The sequence below is a fragment of the Nelumbo lutea genome, chromosome 7 (assembly GCF_056320005.1).
Source record: "Nelumbo lutea isolate HS-2025 chromosome 7, American lotus-T2T, whole genome shotgun sequence".
NCBI classification, from domain to species: domain Eukaryota; kingdom Viridiplantae; phylum Streptophyta; class Magnoliopsida; order Proteales; family Nelumbonaceae; genus Nelumbo; species Nelumbo lutea.
Window position 1 is genome coordinate 53,319,581 of NC_142690.1, and position 12,093 is coordinate 53,331,673.

General features: G+C 40.9%; 1 protein-coding gene across 2 annotated transcripts in view; it reads left to right on the forward strand.

The window, feature by feature from the left end:
• The window catches only part of LOC148846412 (Alkaline-phosphatase-like family protein), a 76,105-nt gene that overhangs the window by 60,701 nt on the left and 3,311 nt on the right, over nt 1-12,093 (forward strand). The window lies entirely within an intron of this gene.

Below are 12,093 nucleotides of genomic sequence, written 5' to 3' on the forward strand. Positions count from 1 at the left end.
AAAATAAATGTTCCCTTGAAGCCCTTTGCTTAGCTAACCCATCCGCTAAGGTATTTGTTGATCTTCCTGTAGAGAGACTAGGCCGAAGCCCATTAGTGTCTTATTGATTAGTTCTTTCTTGTTATTTGTTCTTAATGGGCCTTTTAATTCTTGTTTATGTTTTCTAAGTATGCTGCTGTGGTGGACGCCCACTTAAGGGCAAACTTGTAAATTATGTAACTTAAGTAAGATTAATAAAAGATTAGAGTGGGGAAAGAAGAGATTATCGAACTCCTTCTCCTTTCTCCTTTCTTCTCCATTCTTCCTTCTTCTTCTCTACATCTTTTGCTATAATCTAAATTATTCTACTATTTTTTATTGGTCTGAATCACATCTTGGTATCAGAGCAGGTCTTCCTTCGCTTTTATCCTTTTTTCTTTTCTTTTCCCATACACTTTTTCTAATTGAAAGGTGTATGGAGAAATAAATTGCTGATCATTCAGAGAACTTGTATGCCTAGTTGGTAGAGGGTTTGGAGAGTCAGAATCTGGCTATAGATTGCTAAGAAAGTGGGGTTGCAGGTTTTTTACCCAAAACCCTAGTCGACTAGAGAGTTTCCAGTTACAGGTTAAAGAGATTGTTTGGATTTGGCGCTCAAGGCTTTGAGGATTCCTTTTTATCTCCAAAAGTGGGTGGTTGCAATTGGAAGAGGTTTGGGAAGCTTTGGTTTGAGCGGCTACTTCTCTTTCCCCGGAGGCAAGGTACAGTGAAACCCTAGTTTTGGGATTTTTAAGTACTGGACTGACCTCAGTTAGGTTTATAAAGGTTGAAAACATTGTTTTTTGATTTTTGTTTGATTGATGGAGCAATCTGGAAGTGAGATGAAGCAGATCCCGATGTCTGGGGTTGGTCCCGTAGATTCCATTCTGATAGGGGTGACTACAATCAAACTTGGCAGAACAAATTACTTAGCTTGGGCACAATCTATAAAGATTCATGTCTATAGTAGAGGTGAGCTAGGGTTTCCCTCAGGTAGTAAGGTGAAACTGGAAGAGACTGATCCTGCAAATGATAAATGGATTCAGGACAACTACACAGTTATTGGGTGGTTGGTAAATTCTATGCAGCCCCACATAAGTCAACACTATCTTTGGATGACTTCAGCCAAGGAGATTTGAGATAATGCTACAGAAACATATTCTCAAAAATTGAATGTTGCAAGGGCCTACAAACTGAAGAATGATGTGAAAAATTTGAAACAGGGGGAGAAGAGTGTAGCTGTCTACTGCTCGATGTTGAAGTCACTATGGCCGGAGATTGATGTTATGGAAGCAGTTGTATGGGAAAGCACCAAAGATGCAAAGACTTTCAAGAAATTTGTGGAAAGAAATAGGGTGTTTAAATTCCTTACAAGACTTAATCCTGAATTTGATATTACGAGGCATAATATTTTGGCCAAGGATGAAGTAACACTTGCTTAGGCATACTCTATGGTGAGCAGTGAAGAGAGCAGGCGGCAAGTACAACTACAGGTTCCACCACCTTCAGAACATTTTTCACATGCTGGAATAAAACCAAAGGGGGTAACTGAGAAGGGGGTGATATGTGAATACTACAAGAAACCGAAACATACTAAGGATACTTGTTGGAAACTTCATTCAAATCTTCTTCCAGAGAGGTTTCGGAACAACTTTAAGAAAGGTAGAGTTTGAGAGATATGGGAGGTTGATTAATCACTTGGAGACTACTGTTGCAGCGTCCTCCTCAAGCAACACCTCTTCATCCGCTTTTGCCCATTCAGGTATTTGTGTTTCTGCAAATCATGCTACAACCTCAGGTAATCGTAGAATTCCTTGGATTATAGATTCTAGTGCATCAGACCATATGACTAGCATACCTAATCTTTTTTGTTCATATCAGCTCCTCTCTAGTAGAGAAGATTTTTCTTGTCGATGGGTCTCTTGCTCCCATCTCTGACAAGGGGAATATTAGAGCCTCTAACTCCCTTGTATTATCCTCTGTCCTTCATATTCCTAAACTTAGCACTAAACTTCTATCTGTTAGTAGCTTAACAAAATCAATGAATTGTAGCATAACCTTATTTCCTACTTATTGTGTTTTTCAGGACCTGAAATCTCAGAGGACGATTGGAAATGGCCATGAGGCGAATGAAATGTATTTGCTAGATATCTCTGATAAAAGTCCTAGGCCACCTTGTGGAGTAGCCTTGGAGCCTATTTCATCAGAGTCAGTTGATAGAGTCATGATATGTCATTTGACATTTGGTCATTTGTCTTTATTAGCTTTGAGTCATTTGTTTCCAGAAATATTTAAGGGAATATCCCTATCGATTCTTCATTGTGAGTCATGTGAACTTACAAAACATTGTAGACAATCTTTTTCAGTGAGTAATAAAGGATCAATTTCTCCTTTCCAAATTGTGCACTCTGATGTGTGGAGGCCATATCATTTATCTACTATGGGGGGTTACTAATATTTCATCCTTTTCATTGATGATTTCTCTCGTTACACCTGGATTTATCTTACGAAATCCCGGGATGAAATGCCAAATATTGTAAAAAAAAATTCATGAACTTATTCTCACCTAGTTTAGTACTTGGATCAAAATATTTCGATCTGACAATGCAAAGGAATATTTTGAGAAGAGCCTTTCCTCCTACTTTGATACCTTTGGAGTTATTCATCAGATTTCTTGTTCCTACGCTCTACAACAAAATGGAGTGACGGAAAGGAAGAATCGACATGTGGTTGAGGTTGCGAGGAGCCTCATTTTCGCTTCTCATATTCCTGTTAATTTTTGGGGGATGCTGTACTTACAATTACATACTTGATAAACCGGATGCCTTCTCGAGTTCTATGGTTTAAAACTCCCTTTAGCCTCCTATTTGAAATGAGGATCTCTTCTCTCTTTCTCTCCGAGTGTTTGGGTGCACTTGCTATGTTCATGCTCACAGTCACCAAAGACATAAGTTTGAGCCTACAACACATAAGTGTGTCTTCTTGGGATATGCCTCCACACAAAAGGGGTATTGTTTTTTTGATCCAGTTCGTGGTACTCGCTTTGTTTCTAGAGATGTCACATTTGCGGAGTCTGTTCCTTTCTTTGGTACTTCTCCTAAGGGGGTGCATTCAGAGGAGTTGTTTGCGATGTCACCATCTATCCCTCTTCCAATTCCCATTGAGTCTTCTATTGAGTCTCCTCCCATCGAGTCCTCTGTTGGCTCTTCTTCTCGTGTTCCTACTCTCCCTTCTCCTGCTCATTCTCCCACATTTTCTTTCCATCCTATTATCCAAAGGTGGTACCAGAGACAAAGACTCAGGGACATGCAAGTTGTTTCCACACCTTCAAATGTGCCTCTTGCACCTCCCATTACTACTGAGGTAACAAGTCAACCCTCTTCTACCACTTTTGATACCTTCCCTGGCCTTGATCTCCTTATTGCTCTTCGCAAAGGCAAACGGAAATGTACAACTTATTGCATTTCCAAACACCTGTCCTACAACCTTCTTTCCCCTTCCTATTATTCTTTCCTTGCCTCTGTTTTCACACATGTGACTCCTAGATCTGTCCCAGAAGCGTTGTCCAAACCAGAATGTAGGGATGCTATGATGACTGATTAGATGCTTTGCATAAGAACAATACTTAGAAAATTGTGGATTTGCTTGAGGGAAGGAATCAGTTGGCTATAAGTGGGTGTTCACTATCAAGTATCATTCCGATGGTACTATTGAGAGATTTAAGGCCCATTTGGTTGCTAAAGGATACACTTATGGTATTGACTACTTGGAGACTTTTCCTCTAGTGGCCAAAATGACTTTAGTTCAAGTTTTGATATCTTTAGCTATTACTTTTGATTGGCTACTTCATCAATTCGGTGTAAAAAATGCATTCTCAAATGGGGACCTACATGAAGAGGTTTATATGTCTTTACCTCCAGGGGTGTATGGGAAGGAGATGCAAGTGAAGGTTTGTAAACTGAAGAAGCCCCTTTGTTGGCCTTAAGTAATCTCCTAGAGCCTAGTTTGACAGATTTCGGGCTACTCTTGTTACTTTTGGGTACACACACTCAGTCGGATCATACTCTGTTTGTTAAGAGGAGAGATTCCTTAGTGAGCCTTTTGATTGTCTATGTTGATGATATTGTGGTTACTGGTAATGATACTCAGGAAGTTGCTCATCTCAAAAGTTTTCTTAACACCGAGTTTGAAATTAAAGACTTGGGAGAACTCAGATATTTCTTGGGAATTTAAGTTGCCAGATTTAAGGATGGTATCTTCATTTCTCAACGGAAGTATGCTCTTGATCTTCTTGCAGAGATTGGCAAACTGGGTGCTCGACTAGCTTCTACTCCTATAGACCTAAATCATAAGTTGTCAGCTACTGATGGTGAACTGTTGACTGATAGGGGAGTGTTCTAGAGACTGGTTGGGAAGTTATTATACCTTTGCATGACTTGGCCAGATATTTTTTATGCAGTTAGTGTAATTAGCCAGTTCATGCATTCTCCTAGAGATACACATTTATCAGCTACTGAGAGAGTTCTGTGCTATCTAAAAGGGACTCCAGGGAAAGGTATCCTGCTTGTTAAGCATGGACACATGAAGCTGGAAGCATATAGCTGATTGGGTTGGGTGTATTGATGATAGGAGGTCCACTTCAGGTTATTGTGTTATGGTAGTAGGGAACATTGTATCATGGAGGAGTTAGAAGCAGCCTATAGTGGCTAGATCCTCGGCTGAAGTAGGCTACAGGGCAATGGCACTTGGAGTTTCAGAACTTTTGTGGTTGAGATCACTTTTACAAGAACTGGGTATAGACTGTGAGAAGCCAATGATGTTATATTGTGAGTCTGTGACAACTAAGCCACTGTCAACATTGCACATAATCCTGTTCAACACGATAGAACTAAGCACATAGAAGTTGACAAGCACTTTATACGGGAGAGAGTTGCTTCAGGAGAAGCCTGTTTACCATTTATTGCTTCTGAAGAATAGTTGGCTGATGTTTTGACAAAAGGTGATCTTAAAGGAAAGCTGGTTCACTATACAAGCAAGCTTGGCATGATTGATATCTATGCTCAGCTTGAGGGGGAGTGTAGAGAGACTAGGCCGAATGGACCCTAGCCCATTAGTGTCTTATTGATTAGTTCTTTCTTGTTATTTGTTCTTAATGGGCATTTTCTTTATGGGCCTTTTAATTCTTGTTTATGTTTTCTAAGTATGCTAATGAGGTGGATGTCCACTTAAGGGCAGACTTGTAAATTATGCAAGTTAAGATTAATAAAAGATTAGAGTGGGGAAAGAGATTATCGGACTCCTTTCTCCTTTCTTCTCCATTCTTACTTCTTCTTCTCTACTTCTTTTGCTATAATCTAAATTATTCTACTATTTTTATAGGTCTAAATCACATCTCCCACCCAAAGAGAGGTAACAGTCATGCTCCTTATGAACCAATTAACTTCCCTCAATAAGTCTTTGTATCACCTAGCTGAGCTTGGATTTGTTAGCCATTCCACAACAATTTTGGAGTCTCCTTCAATTACCAAATTCTGAATTCCAAATTGTTTTGCAATCTGAATACCTTGTATAGACGCTAAAATCTCAGCCCTATTAGAGTCTCCTATTCCCGTGGGGCCTGAAAACGAGGCTAAGATGTTGCTATCCTTATCTCTCAGCACCCCTCCTATCCCTGATGGGCCTGGATTTCCTTGGCTGCTACCATCAAAATTCAGCTTTACCCAACCTTCAGACGAAGGCACCCACACTGCAGATATCCTGTCCTTCCTCATATGACTATTAGCCATAACTACCTAGTTTCTCCAAATTTCATCAAAAGTAAAGGTATGAAAGTAGTCCACAGTTCTCAACCAATGAATGGTCCTAGTCAAGATACAAGCCTCTACAGCTTGAATGCTTCTTTCCTTTTCTTTGAATAGTCTTGCATTTCTTTCTTCCTAGATTGTCCACAAGGAAGTTGCTCTAATACATCTCTACATAGTTCTTCCTTTTTTTGTAGGCCACACGAAAAAGGAAGGATCAAAAGGCTGACTTATGTTTGTGGTCAGATTCCACCTGCACCCAAACAAAGCAAAAATCCAACTCCAAATAGCAACAGAAAAGAAACAAGATAAATGTAAGTGGGAGCAATCCTCATCACTAGCCCTGAGTTGCTAACTTAGCTCGATGCGATACACTAGCATCCCATCCATTTTTCTAATCTGCTATGTATACTAGCTATCACTTCATGCCACAACCTCTCCCTTTCTATGGGCCACCTCCACTACCATTTTCCTAAGAAAGTTTTATTCTTGAGAACTAGCCTTCCTAAATGCAGTCCACCCTCCTCTTTACTCCTATAAACTATTTCGTAGTTAATTAAGTGATCTTTTTTTTTTCCTCCCCTGGCTCCAAAGAAAAATTTCTCATTAATTTCTCCAACTTCTTAGCCTCCCTAATCGGAATCCTAAAGATAGAGAAAAAAATAGATCAGTAGGTTTGCTAGGGTGACTCTCAATAAGGTCACTCTACCCTCTATAGAGAGGTAGTTCTTTTTCCAAAAAGCTAATATTTTCTCAAACTTTTCCAAAACTGGGGTCCAAAAACTACTCCCCTTTGGGTTGGCCCCTAGATGGATACCTAGGTACTGCAAGGGCCAAGAAGAAATGGGACAATCTAAACAATCCGCCACAGACTCAAGAACACTCTCATTTCAAATTAATACCCACCACATAACTCTTGTCTAGGTTTATCTTCAAATTGGAGACATTCTCAAAGTGTTGTAGCAGAGCTCTGAGATTCCTCACTTCTTGCCTATCACCCCCTTCATAGAAAATTATGATGTCATTGGCAAATTGTAGGTGGGTCACCCGGACATGTTCCTTCCTACCCCCCAGCCTCTCACTTCCTCTTCCCTATTTGCCTAGAAATTAATCTACTGAAGACATCTGCAACTAAGGTGAAAAGAAAAAGGGAGAGGGGGTCACCTTGTGTAAGGCCTCTATATGCTGGGAAAAAATCGTTGACCACCCCATTAATCAAGACTGAGTAATGGTAGGAGCTAATACAACCCTTTACCCAATTGCACCATTTATCTCCAAATCCACAAGACCCAAGGACCTCCAATAAAAAGCTCCAATCCACAAGATCATAGGCATTTTCTAAATCCATCTTACAAGAGAAACCTTGATTTCTTGACTTTCTCATGTCCTCCACACACTCATTTGCTATTAAGATAAAATCCGTTATTTGCCTTCCCTGCATGAAGGCACCTTGTGCTTGACTAATGATGGAGGGCTGCATTACTCGAATCTTCACATAACACTTTACACTAGGCTAATCGGCTTAAAATCCTTTGGGTCCTTTGCATCTACCTTCTTTGGGATTAGGGCTAAGAAGTAGCATTAACTCCAGGGCTTACCTTATTCTTGTTTGCAAATTCCTAAAACACCCCAACAAGGTCTTCTTTAACCACATCCCAACAGTCTTGATAGAAAGCCATGGTGAAGCCATCTGGACCAGGTGGTTTGGATCTATCCATTGAACACCACCTGCCTGATCTCCTCTTCACTAAAATCCCTTTCTAACCAATTTACTTGTTCTTCAGGTAGCCTAGTGAAGGGATAGGAAATCCATCACATGGATGCCCAAAGATTGCGCATCTACCTTCTTTGGGATTAGGGCTAAGAAGTAGCATTAACTCCAGGGCTTACCTTATTCTTGTTTGCAAATTCCTAAAACACCCCAACAAGGTCTTCTTTAACCACATCCCAACAGTCTTGATAGAAAGCCATGGTGAAGCCATCTGGACCAGGTGGTTTGGATCTATCCATTGAACACCACCTGTCTGATCTCCTCTTCACTATAATCCCTTTCTAACCAATTTACTTGTTCTTCAGGTAGCCTAGTGAAGGGATAGGAAATCCATCACATGGATGCCCAAAGATTGCGCATCTACCTTCTTTGGGATTAGGGCTAAGAAGTAGCATTAACTCCAGGGCTTACCTTATTCTTGTTTGCAAATTCCTAAAACACCCCAACAAGGTCTTCTTTAACCACATCCCAACAGTCTTGATAGAAAGCCATGGTGAAGCCATCTGGACCAGGTGGTTTGGATCTATCCATTGAACACCACCTGTCTGATCTCCTCTTCACTAAAATCCCTTTCTAACCAATTTACTTGTTCTTCAGGTAGCCTAGTGAAGGGATAGGAAATCCATCACATGGATGCCCAAAGATTGCGGAATAAGGGGGCGAATTTCAAAAGTTTTTCTCTCCCTTCAATTGGGAATCGAATTCCCCATTTAGAAAATCATATTTTCAAGGATCATTCTTGAACCATAAACTGAACCAGATCTGAACCAAAAGGAGTAGGGAGGGATAATACCTGATACAGAGAAGCAGTATCTCCCAATGGAGGTGTTCACACCCAAGGAAAGATCCAAAATCTGCTCCCACTGAAGATGACGCAGTGCAGGGTGGAGTAGAATCAACAGTGTTCTTCCAAAAGAACTTGACCCTTCGCAAGAATCAACTGGACGGCTTGTGAATACAACTCCCACCAATCTTTTCTCCAAAAGATTGGTATGAAGATCAAATCTTGATTTCTCCCAAGAATTGGATATCGAACTGCTGTAGACAGTAGCTGTAGGAAGGAGGCGGCAAGAGAGTATTGTAGGGTGCAGAATTCTCTCTTCTAGTAATCTCAGCTCTGAAGACAAGGATATCTGGATTGCATTGCATGTCTAAAGGCTGCCGCCCCCTCTTCCTTTTATAGATTTAAAGGGATCAGCTCCTAATCCGATTAGGAGTTGCTAACCCAAATCATATTTGGATTAGAAGTCCCTTTAAGTGATAAGGGATAACCTTTATCTTATCTGCAGATTAGATCAGCCATCTCCTAATCTAATTAGGAGGTTTCCAGATCTAAATCTCATTTAGATCTTGGACTCTCTAAGTGGATATAGGGTCTGGGCCCAATCCTATCAGCTGATCCATCTCAGAATTTTCCCCTTAAGTGACTAATCAAATTAGCCTAGTTTGAAATGGGCTTAAGGCCCATTTAATGTTATGTATTCATTTAGCCTTCCAAACTGCTGCTTAGTTGGGCTTCCTTGTATGGCGTGGGACCCAAACATTGATCTACACATCAGCCACATGGGTTCAACCCAACCTTTGTTACAAGGCCTGGCCGAATACACTGTTATGGACAGTGCACCCCTTGAAACCCATCAGATGGGCTCTATGGGCCCAACACTTACACTAAGTGGTCCCTAGGCCAAGCCACCTTGTAACACCCAGGGATTGTGGGCAGATGTAAGATTAGCCCATCAAGTATTATCCTCAATGGTCGTACACTTAACCTCTCAGCCCATAATGATCATACACTACCTGACAAGAGAGGACCTCTCCCTCGACTGCAAGGAACAGTGTTGCACTCTCTGCTTATATGGATCCCGGGAATTAAAACCTTTTGCAAATCATTTCGAAACCATAATATATATACTTTTATATCTCATATAAAATATATTTTGCAAAAACAAATCTCAACGATTGAAATCGGTTGCTGGCAGTCTTGGTTTCCATCAGTGAGAGTGCATCTCCGGTCATTACCTTTATCCGACAAAGGGGCTGATCCTGTCACTATGATCACCCACTGAGATGAATTCTCAGACTGTCCCAACATACCCAGGTTTTGACCCCCGCTAAGGATTTCATTGATTGGTACATCAAAGACAGCCCAATCCGGCACCTAGTGCAATATGATAATCGAGTCTAGGGGTCGGGTGTAACTTTCCAGTTTTGCCCATCAATCTCCAAGGTCCAGGGCAATACTGGAAATCTGGTCCAGTTCAAAGATTCAATTAATCCTACACTGTATGTGCTTAGGGTCTCACCCCAGTAGCTGAGACAAGCCACCCCAACCGACTTGGTGGCACCACAGTGTCAGCCTTGTCAGGATAGGTCTCCCTAGACCGACCCACTAGCTGTGAACATTCTAAACTAACACGAGTCTCATTAAGTGTTTAAGGGTATTACACAGAAACATACCAAGGGAACATGAATCAAATATGCACTTTTATTCATTTACAATAAACTCATAAAGTACATCATTTTGATTGAAGCTAAGGGCATACAAAACTGTGTAACACCTAGTTCAATCCCTTCTAATCTTGGCCTATTATTCAATGGTTTCCTATAGATTGATTTGAAATGATCCACAAACAATCTGGATACCTCATCTTGGTTTGTGACTTCCTATCCATTCACCTCAAACTTAGCCACCAAATTTTTTCTTCTCCTATTAACCAATGCATGGAAGAATTTTGTATTTCCATCCCCTTCCTTAATCCATTTGTGTCTTGACTTTTGCCTCCAAGAAAATTCCTCTCTAAGAAGAACTTCCAATTCCCTCTTTAGGTTTCTTCTCAAACCCCTTTCTTGCTCACTCATAATCCTTTGGGCTTCTTTGGAATCTAGTTCCCCAATCCTGGACAACAAGTTAGTTTTTTGCTCCTCTATCCTTCCAAGGTGCTCCCTATTCCACTCCTTGATTTTGGATACCAATCTTTTTAGCTTTTTGTGGAATCTCACTCCCTTCCACTCCACACCTCTCAATTCTTCTCTCCATCATTCCCCAACCAAGTGCACAAAGTCCTGGTGAGTTAACCACATATTCTCAAATCTAAAAGCATGTGGACCGGAGCCTAGAATTTCAAGACTTAACTAGATAGGGCAGTGATTAGAAGTGACTTTGGGTAAAGCTCTAGCCATCAAATTCCTCCAATGGTTCTCGCACTCCATTTAAAGAGGAATCTATCTAGTTTCAAGCAAAGGGGGTTTTCTTGGAAGTTAGATAGTGTAAAATTGTCTTGTAAGAGGGGTAAATCCTTTAGGCCACAACTATTAATCAATTCATTGAATTTTCTCATTATGGTTGTAACTGTTCTTTGGGGGTTGTTAGATTCATTACAAAACCTAATTACATTGAAATCTCCTCCTTAGACACCAAGGACCATCCCATAGACCTCGTATACCATACAACTCTTCCCACTTCTCATTCCTTTCTCTACAAGTGTTTGGCCCATAGACATTGGTTAGAACCCAGGTGAAACCATCCCCCACATTCCTGAACTTTAAAGACACAAAATCTCCCTATGAGCTCCTCCACTAATTCTCCAACATCCTCCCTCCATAAGGTAACTAGCTCCAAAGTCTCCCCAAGAAGGAGTCGAGGTCCAACAAACTCCTCTTGATCTCCACACATTTCTGACCTATCTTCTATCCAATTCTGCCAACTTGGTTTCATGTAACAACACTATGTCCGGTTTCTCTCTTTTTAGTCTTTTATTGCCCTTCTCTTTCTTTCACTCCCCAAACCTCTCACGTTCCAACTGATGATTTTCATTGAAAAATTCCACCTTACAGCAAAACCTTTCTTCTTTCCCTTGTACCACTGAATTCGTTATCACCCTCAATATCTGAGATTAATCTCGCCACTTCTGAATTCTTTTTCGTTTTCCTTTTCGTATTACCTTCGGTCTTCCTACTTGACGCACTAGCTTCGGCCACCTCCCCCTCCAAATTAGAGCTTTTGTAACAGTCCTTCTGAGGAGTTACCGTTCGTTCCCTGTGATCTAATCCCTCCTCTTTATACTTCTCCAGCAATGCACATATCTGCTCCCATATCTTCTTTAGTTCCTCCTCCTGTCTCATTTAGGTGCCACTTCTCCCTCTCTCAGTTCATTCTTAATGTTGCCATTTTCTCTACTCTTCCCCCCATCTGGAACTTCCACTTGGGATGTTGGAGCATCTATTTCAAGCATAGGAGGTACGTTAGTAACCAAAACCGAATGGACAAAAATACTTGTGCTGTTGGGGACCAAGGGGACATCTTCCGGGGAGGGGAACCAGCATAAGGAGGCAGGCCTAAACCTGTTCCATGTGATTAGATCTGCATTGGAGAGTTTATAGTAGGATTCAATACTCTGTCAATTTTAACAGCTAAGCTAGTCTTCTAGTGATGCCTAACTTGTGGTGTTACATTACGGATCAAAGTGTTAGGCTCTTTCCCTTCCAAAACCATATCTTGTTTTT